This window comes from Equus caballus, chromosome 7 (assembly GCF_041296265.1).
Source record: "Equus caballus isolate H_3958 breed thoroughbred chromosome 7, TB-T2T, whole genome shotgun sequence".
NCBI lineage: Eukaryota > Metazoa > Chordata > Mammalia > Perissodactyla > Equidae > Equus > Equus caballus.
This window is the reverse complement of record NC_091690.1, coordinates 48,001,230-48,011,394: the sequence shown is the minus strand read 5'-3', so window position 1 is coordinate 48,011,394 and position 10,165 is coordinate 48,001,230.

Here is a 10,165-nt window from a genome sequence, read left to right as displayed (position 1 = left end):
TTTATTAAAGATCGCCAGTGTCCAAATAGCCAAATCCCCTTCCAACCTCACCCCTTTACTTTTAATTTCCTAAACTGAAAATCAAATTTTTGGCAATAAAAAAGTTTAATGGTTATTATTATTAGAAATTAGCCTCAGCGAAAATGTAGCTAGAAGAGCGTTTTTCTCCACACCCCCTCAGAATGCTTGCAGCTCTGTAACTGATACCCCTTTGCATGTGCGTACATTCACTGATGGCCATCCAGTAGCAATGGTGGGTAGTTTGTGAGTTTAGATTAAAGTTTATAATCATTTTTCTGTCACTATATGATTATAAATATGCATTTTTTGGTACAACTCCCTTTCTTTTGTTTTGTTTTTCCTTTTACCTTTTGACCCCCTTCAGCCATGTCTCTCACTCCCCACCTCCACCTCTGGCATCCACCAGCTTGTTCTCTGTATCCATGAGCTTGGTGTTTTCATTTGTTTTTTGTTTTTTTTTTTAAGATTCCACATATAAAAGAGATCATACAATATTTGTCTTTTTCTATCTGACTTATTTCAGTTAGTATAATGCCATCAAGATCCATCCATGTTGTCACAAATGGCAAGATTCATTCTTGTATATGGCTGAATAATATTCTGTTGTACTAGTATACCACAATTTCTTTGTTTGCTTTTTTTTTTTTTTTTCCTGAGGAAGATTAGCCCTGAGCTAACTACTGCCAGTCCTCCTCTTTTTCCTGAGGAAGCCTGGCCCTGAGCTAACATCTGTGCCCATCTTCCTCTACTTTATATGTGGGACACCTGCCACAGCATGGCTTTTGCCAAGCGGTGCGATGTCCGCACCCAGGATCCTAACTGGCGAACCTCAGGCTGCCGAGATGCGGAACGTGCGCACTTAACCACTGCGCAACCAGGCCAGCCCCATACCACAATTTCTTTATCCATTTATTTATTTTTGGACACTTAGGTTGTTTCCATATCTTGGCTATTGTAAATAATGGGGCAGTGAACATAGGGATGCACATATCATTTTGAGTTAGCATTTTTGCTTTCTTTGGATAAATACCCAGAAGTGGAATTGCTGAATCACATGGTAGGTCTATTTTAATTTTTTGGTGAGCCTCCATACTCTTTTCCATAGTGGCTGCACCAATTTACATGCCCAGCACACAAGAGTTACCTTTTCTTCATATTCTCACCAACACCTGATATTTCACACTTACAGATCCTTATTAACCTTTTAATGATGTTTTGCAGTTTTCAGAGTATTTTCTAATTTATTAAATTTTTCCTATTTTATTCGTCTTGATGCTATCATAAATAGATTTCTTTTGTTAACTTCACTATCAGATTGTTCATTGCAGTGTATAAAATATAATTTATTTTTATATTCATATCTTGTACCATACAAATTTGCTGTACTCGATGATCAGGTCTAAGAGATTTTTTTAGTGGATTCCTTAGCGTTTTCCATTTAGAAGATAAGTCACACGCAAGTAAATATAGTTTTACTTCCTCCTACTCAGTCTGGATGCGTTTTGTTTCCTCTTCTTGCAAAACTGTTCCAGCTAAAACCTCCAGTACTTTGTCAAATAGAAGTGGCAAAAGCAGAGATTCTTGTGTCCTTCCTCATTTTGGGGAGAAAATATTCAGCCTTTCACCATGAAATATAATATTAGCTATGGGTGTCCCACACTTGCTCAGTATCAGATTCAGGAAATTTCCTTCCAATCCTGTTTGCTGAGTGTTTCTATCATGAAAGGATGTTGGATTTTGTCAAGTATTTCCTCTGAGTCTATTGAGAAGACCAGGCCATTTTTGCTCTTTACTCTGCTAATAGGACGTACTTCCTTAATGGGTTTTGAGAGGTTAACCCGACCCTGCACCCCTGGAGTAAATCCCCCCTGGTCACGGTGTGTGATTCCTTCAGGTTGTTGCTGGATCAGGTACAGGTATGAGTTGGTTTTTTGGATCCATATTCACAAGGGAAAGAGGTTTGTAGTTCCTTTGTGATACCTGTGTCTGATTTTGGTATCCGGCTAACACTGGCTTCGCAAATGCGTTTGAAGTGTGTTGATTCTGTTTTGGGGAGGCTTTGTGAGGAATCACTATCAAACCTTAATTGGATGTTTTGGAGAATTCTGCTGAGAAACCCCCTAGGGCTTTGCTTTCTGGGTAGTTTGCTTACTAATTCAACCACTTCACTTCCTATAATTCTATTCAGATTTTCTGTTTCTTCTTGAGTCACTTTTGGTAGTTTGTGTATTTCTAGGAATTTGCTCATTCATCTAAGTTATCTAATTTGTTTGCAAGCAATTGTTCATTGAATTCCTTCATGATCCTTTTTATTTCTATAATCTCAGTAGTAATATCACTTCTCTCATTCTGATTCTAGGAATTTGAGTTGACTCTCTTTTTCTTTAAGTCGATCTAGCTAAATTGTCTGTTAGTTCTCTATTTTCAATCTTGTTGATCTTTTCACAGAATCTACTTTTGGTTTCTTTGATTTTTTTGTGGGTTTTCTATTCTCTATTTTCTTAATTTCTGCTCTAATTGTTATTATTTCCTTTTCTCCTTACTTTTGGTTTTATTTCTGATCCTTTTGAATGTGTTTGGTAAAAGGTTAAGTTATTGATTTGAGACCTTTCTTCTTTGTTAGTTTAGGTGTTTATGGATATAATTTTTGTCTATATAGTGTTTTTGATGTAGCCCATTAACTTTCGTATATTGGCTCCTCATTTTCATTCATTAAAAATGTTTTCTGATTTCCCTATTGATTTATTTGACTCATTGTTATTTAGGAGTGTCTTTTTTTATTTCCTCATATTTGTGTTTCCCTAAATATCCCAAGATATTGATTTCTAATTTCATTCCATTGTGGTCAGAGATGTTACTTTGTATTTTGAATTTTAAACTTCCTAGTATTTTAAATTTAATGAGGTGTTCTGTATGGAAGGATATGATCTAGCCTAGAGAAAGTTCCCTGTGTGGTTGAGAAGAATATGTATTATGTTGTGTAAAAATGTGCAAGAAGTTGCACCCCAGATGTCACAAACCTTGTTCATATGCCCCAGTAATGATTCCACATTTGGAAAGCAGCTATAATGAACATCCTGACCTCTTTAAGTTTGTGATATTCTAAACTCACTCTCCATAGATTTGTAACAAACATGCAAATTAAAGAGGAAGTTGGCAAAAATTGCACCTGTATCTCTCAGATCTTTGATGATAGAATTTGTTTCTGCAGTTCGTCTATGGATAAGGTGCTATTTCTGTGTTACTGTCTTTGTTGGGGAACGCATCAATAAGCACCCACTTGGTCTTTCCCACCAGAATATTCCTCATTACAAGTGTTAGGAAACCAACATAGGTATTTTGCACATTAATAAGTACATTGATTTTCATTCTATAACTTGGGCCTAATGAGCTAATCTATTTTCACAACTTTGTCAGGCATTTATAATTTATAATTTTGTAAGGTGTGTGCATGGCCTTTGAAGATGTTTATTGGAACATTCATAATTTATTTTTGTTTACTGAGAGCTATTTAAATTGTTAATGATATTATATTTTTCTGTACATTAATATTGAAAAAATTCTCCCAGGTGGTGTTTCTATATCTTTTATTATAATTAATGATATATTTACATGTTTTAGATTATTAAATGTATTTAACTTTTATTAATAGTTTTCTCCGGATGTCATGACTTCCACTGCCTAGGTATACAGAAGTACTTTCTGATGTTTACTTTCACAATTTTCATTATATCTTTTTAAATGTTTAACTCTTTTCTCCATATAGAATTTATTTGGGTGGAGTAGACAGGAGAGTAATAGATCGCAAAATTCATCATCTCTTGGGTTACATCCTTCTGTCTGTTTAGAGACCATCCAGGGTTCATCTGAGTACTATAGTTTCTCAACACTGACACAACTGACATTTTTGGCAAGATAATACTCTTTGTCAAGGGGACGATTCTGTGCATCACAGGGTCCCTAGATGTCTGTAGCAGTGCTCCCCACCTCCCACAGTCATGACAGCCAGAAATGCCTCCAGATGTTGCCAAATGTTCCCTGAGAGGCAAAACCACCCCTATGACAAACAACTGGTCAGTTCTTATGGCAGCAACAGACCATTAAATGATCACAACTCATTAATTTTTGTAATTGATGCATCTGGTGAAACTTGTTCTTCATTTTTTATTTGCAATAATTTCCTGAGTATCCTTTTGACTTATTTTCAGAGATATACTTTAGAATTACTGTATTATGAGGCAGAAACAAAGGTCCTGATGCAAAGTTGAGTGGAAATGTTTTTAAAAATGTGGCTGTGTGTAGAGAGAGCTGCATCTTTGACTTCAGGAGTCTTCCATGGGAGTGATGCCTCTGTCGCCACATCAGGGAACACTCGGACTTGTCTGCACATAGATCCCACACTTGGTTTTCACCCTAAACCTCCAAATTTCATATATATTTTTCTGGATATGTAATTTTAATTCAATAATGTGTGTTATGTATAATGTATGTATTTACACAATGTTCAGAAAATCTACTCCATCAGTTGTAATAACTTTCTAGTTATTTTATCTTTAGTTTGTTGTATCTCCAATAACAATATTTGCTTCTTCCATCTTATTCATCAGATTGATCAGTGTGTTTTCTAACATGAAGTTGTAGATGAAAGCAATGATAAATGGAGTGGGAAGAAACATCTTTGGTTGTTGTTTGGATTGGCTCCTCCTTTCGATGGGCTGCCTCTCACACAGCGGTTCCTCTTCATGCTCTGCTCCCAAACATCTTCCATGAGTCCTAGGCTGGCCTGGCAGTCACTGTGCCTGACAGTGACCACAGGATTTTAGCACCAAAAAGTGACCAAAAATACTGTGGCACTCTCTTCACACTTCAACCAACGGCAAGGGCAATCTACTCCACAGTGGGGATTTGAATAAGGCCTGTGGGGAAGAATAAAGTTGTTTCTGATTCACAGAAAGGAATCCATCCTACTTAATGAACCATTTGTCCTAATTTCATAATAAGAGGTGAAGGGAGCTCAGTAGCAAAGCTTAGGTTGAGTCAGGCAGCCTGCTGATGATTCGAGTGCCCTCCTGACTGCCTGTGTAAAGTTACACAAGTCACTCAGCTCCCCTGAGGCTCGGTTTCCTCTCTTATCAAATAGGATCATACCAGTGCTTCCCTGTTAGAAGTCTGTGAAGATGGAAAGTAATGAGCCAGTCCCCCTATGGTGCTGAGTGCAGTGCCCCACACTTAGTAAGCCTCCCCAAAGTGCCTTTATCATCAGTGTCAGCATTCCTGTGCCTAATCTCACTGTCATTATCATCATCTTGATAACGACTTAGAAAGCAGAATTCTCTCTGTGGAATCTACATTTTACACTGCAGGTGACTCAATGCTTCCTTGACACGTAGGGCTGCACCTGGCCTGTAAGATTACAGAGAACTAATGCTTTTAATAAAGTTCTGTGATGACTCTTTTCATTTCTTCCGTGGGTGGTTACTTTCCCATACTTTGAAATCTTCACTCAATAAATGCTGTGATAATTAGTTTTTGATAATTCATGCCTTCCCCACTAGACAGAACAATTTGATTGATTTTCCCTCCCACCACGACCTCAAACACAATGTCAATATTTCAGCAGAACATGAAGAAAAATATTTTTTAAAGTGCAAACATATATCCTGATGTTTTACCATTTAAGGTACTTCATGCTTCCCAGCACAAGAAGGATCAATTACTCTCTTATTCTTCTTCAGAGCTAAGAGCGTCTTGGTTCACAGCCTCTAGAGGTCTCTGGGTGACATCTGAAACTGGCTCCTGTCCATGGAGGGCAAGGAGAGACTGAAGAAAGAGGCATATCCCTCCAGATGGGGAGGTGGCAGTTTTAATAGGCTAGGAACTTCTATATGAGGCTTGTCTTAGGTGGTGCAAGATGAGTACACCTCCCCCTCTGCCTGCTAGAGTCTTAATCATTTACATAGAGGCTTTAATGGGGCTCAGTACTGTCTAAAGTCCAGATGGTCTCAACAATACAGTATTCTCTCCAGGCTGCATCCTTGAAATGGCTTCTAGTTCAGAAATGGTGGGTAGGACGTACATTCTGAGGATGGGGTGGTATGGAGCCTCTGATTGCCTGAGGGTACCAGTGGTTGCATCCTCTGAATTACCTCCTCCAACATAGCAGCTTCTTGAAACTAGGGTAACTCTTCCATTAGGTCCGTTTTTCAAAGTCATGGGGAAAATCTCTCTCTCCATACCTAAAAATAAGTCCCTGTGCTTCTTCAGTGGAGCTCTTTGTTTGGCTTAGAAGACCATCTTGTATGAAGGATATTCCTGAGCTCTCATGGGCTTCCCTCAGCGAGGGTGGATGCACCAACACTCTAAGTATATTCTGGCCCTCATGTTTGCCATGATGGCAATAAATAACCACCTGATCTTACCAAACACAGCTTTAAGATGTCATGTCTACTGTGCCAACCACAGTGATTAAAGGACCTTTGAGAGCACCATGTTGTGACCTCAAGACAGAGCCAGACTGTCCCTGTTGCCACCTGTGAGAAGCAGGACAATTTATCAATTCATCAGTTCAGGAACCACATCCCCAGCGTCTGCCGAGATGGGGCCCCTATTGCAACTGTACAATTCCCACAGGCGCAAACCCCTTCCCACAGGGCAAGGGCAGTGATGAAATACAGTTTCCTCAGCGCCACGTTCCTGCAGCTCAACAGTGTGAGAGAGGGGAGCCAGACTTGTGCATTTTGCCCAGTGCATGCACTTCCTTAGGATGGTGTGTCCTTTATTTGAGGTGGAGACGAGGAGTTAGGAGATAAAACAAACAAACCAAACCCCAGAGGCATTCCTGACTTTAGGAAATCAGAGCTATTTTCAGAAAACCTGCTTCTAGGCTATTATTTTCCAGGTAGTTCTTAAAGGGAAGATGAAAAACACATAATGAAGTGGAAATATCTTCTCCATCACTCAATGCTTGATGCTGAATACCCAGAGAACTTTTCTTCCTACACTGCATGGGTGACTGATCAGTGATGCTACTGCCCAGCAGTGTCCCCCTTGTATGATGAGCAATGGCTGCAAAGTGGGCCCTTCTTTTCTCTCTTCATTGAGATCACTTGTGGTTCTTTGGCTCTGCTCTTCAGTGTCCATCCATCAGATGGCCTCCAGGGAACCTTCTGTCCCTGGGCATGGCGGAGTTACTGATGAAGTTCAGGGGGACTTGGGTGGGACTGTTTGAGATGATATCAAAGGTGAGCATTTCCTCAGGAAACTGGGAGAGTCAGAAATGGTATCTGTGCAAACTGTGTGGAGAGGATGCCTGTCATGAAGTGATTCCAATGTCGTCAGAATGAACGTTACTCTCTAGCATCATGGACGCACCAATCAGTGAGATGATTATCTAGATGAAACCCAGCTTTCTGATGTCTCATTACAGATGGATTAAATAGTGTAACCACAGGTAAGGGGAGGGTCATAACCACGGAGAGTGACTTAACCACCAGTGAGAAAGAGCCCCTGCTCATATTCTCCATGGGATACAGATATTTTCATATCAGAACATTTTCTAAAGAACCATTCTGAAGACCCAGAAGTCACTTTTCTTCTGAAATGATGACTTGTTTTTACTTCCATTGCTTTTTCTGAACCTGACCTAAGTTCTGGAAGGATGCCCACCTAATGCATCCCTGGTGTCTGTGCCTGTGTAACTATTTGGCAAAACTATGTCAGACCCCAGTTGTCAACAAAGATCAAAATGGAGAGACACTAAGTATTATTCATGGTGACGGGACTTTTCATCGTGTGTGTTTATAGGGAAGGCTCACGGTTCTAGTGTCACCTCACAGCACTGTTTCAAGCAAATGTCTGTGCAGAAGACAAGTTATGGCCGATATTCTGCTCCCAAGTCAGAAGTTCTCAAGTATGATAATAGTTTACAAAGTAATTACTTGCCATGGAAATAACTAATCAACATGTTTTTCAGCATGCTCTATATACTTGTGAGTTTCCTTGTTGACCTAGCAAAGTGTCTAACAATCTTCTTCCCTCCTTCCTACATGAACACTGGGTTTCAGTGGGTTTGTTGGATTGTTCAAAAAGTGGGTATGTGTTATTTAATATGTCAGTGTGGTGCAAAGCAACTCAGGTGGGGAGAAGAGGCCTGAAGCCAGTGACTACAAGCTAAGGCCCCCTTGAGCCTACAGAGGGAAGGCCTTGAAGGCCCAGTTGTCCTTCCTGGGGAGCCTCCTACTTCAGGTGTCCTACTGCTCACACCCCCATGGAAGGAGCCTTTATCCTGAGAGGAGCTGCAGAGCCCTGGAAAGCTGGGGGTGCACGTGCTTGTGGGGTGGCGAGTGATGCCCTTTCTGAGGTTGTAAGTGTGGTTTCCTTGGGCCTATTTTGAGATACAGGTTTCCCTTTTCTTCACAGTGTAGGTGCACACGGAGTGTAATTTGAGCACATTGAGAAAGTCTTTGAAAGTCAGGATTTCTGTGTCCTGGATTATGGGTTCAATAATTTGGGAGTTCATTTGGGTCACAACCTTAAACTGAATCCTGCTGTGTTGACAGTGACTGACTGTGGTGGTTTCTCATTGGCTGGGTTGTTGCTGAGCAAGGAGAAATCCTTCCTCCTGCTGGTGAATGGGAAGGACACTTCTTCCATTTTGGGGTCTGCAAGGTATGGTGGATAGTAGTACACGAGCTTCAGGGGTTCCTGACTCCATTTTAAATGAGGTTTCCTGTATTTGTTTCACATTTGCAACCCCAGGTGACTGTGAGGTGTGGCAATAGCAGACCCAGAGCCCATGTCATGAGGCACAGGCCCCTGGAACACAATACTCCATGCTGTCACATACACATCACCTCTGCACCAACAAGCACAGTTTCACAATAGTCTCAGTACCACCATCAATGTCAACGAGATGCCCTGTCTTGTCCTAGCTCTGGGAGTCCCTCAGGTGCCTGGCTGTACCTTCATCACTCTCCTGAGATCTCTGGAACATTCCATCCTGCCGTTTCAGTGGTTCATGTGCTGATACCACCAGCTCATCTCAGAACCCGCCTCCAGAGTGAGTTTGGAGCCCACTCAAAAGGCCAGTGCTTACTTTCTCTGGATCAGGACTCACCCTGCAGAGTTCCAGCCCCAAGGCCTTTGGGAAATGGCGATCTCACCCAAAACCGCTGCAGGCACAAGGCCTCTCGCGTCACATGGCTCCCAGAATGCAACGGGGCACAGCACCAAAGGAAGTGGCAGGAAATGGCGGGGATTTCTGCTTTTCCTGAAGCGCACAGGCACAGGTGATACCTGGTCCTTTGTTGGAGGCCACACCGTTTCTTGAAGGGAAGGGGAAAACATGAGCCAAGCCGCTTTCCAACGTGCTCTTGCAAAAACATCCACTGCAGTTGTGCCCAAAAGTGGCGCGCTTAACTGTTTCGATTTTAAGGATTCTATTACTTTGAGCCTCTCAAATCCAAATTAATACCTAAAATGTTTGTGCCACTCGGGTGGAGACTGTGTGATGTTTCACAGTGTATCTCGTTGCACAGAAATTTTCTTGAGGTTGGTAGGTGACCTCGTGTCAATCTAACCCAATCCTTGACCAACTTATCCTCACCTGGGAGCCTTTGATTTAGGTGGTGAGCACTCCAGCAGCCTTTAAATGCCCCACCCGTGCCTACCACTTTTGCAGCTTTTTGGTCTGTGAGATCCTCTTTAGCAATAGCCTTTATTTACATAAAACAAGAAAAACAAACATGTGCACCTTGACACACCAGCAGTAACCAAAAGATGTTACTGTGACTGGCCAGGAAAAGGCCCCATACACATGGTCAATTCCCAACATGGAACCTCGGAGTGGGGAATGGATTGAACCAATGAACCTCAACCAATAGGGACTATGGACTGATGCCACACAGATGGGAAACTGCAGACGTCACTGGCAGTTTTCAACACAGAATCTGGGGACAAATCCAAGAACTTGGTCTTCCAATCAAATGGAGAATTGTGGTCTGAACTACCAGCAGTTCTCAATGTGAACTAGTGCTTCCAGACAAACGGGGAACTGACGGGAAAGCCAATTAGATTGAGAGGTTTCGGCAAGACAGTGGAGCTCAGAACCAAGATAAAACTTCTCCATGGCCCTTAGAAATGGTTA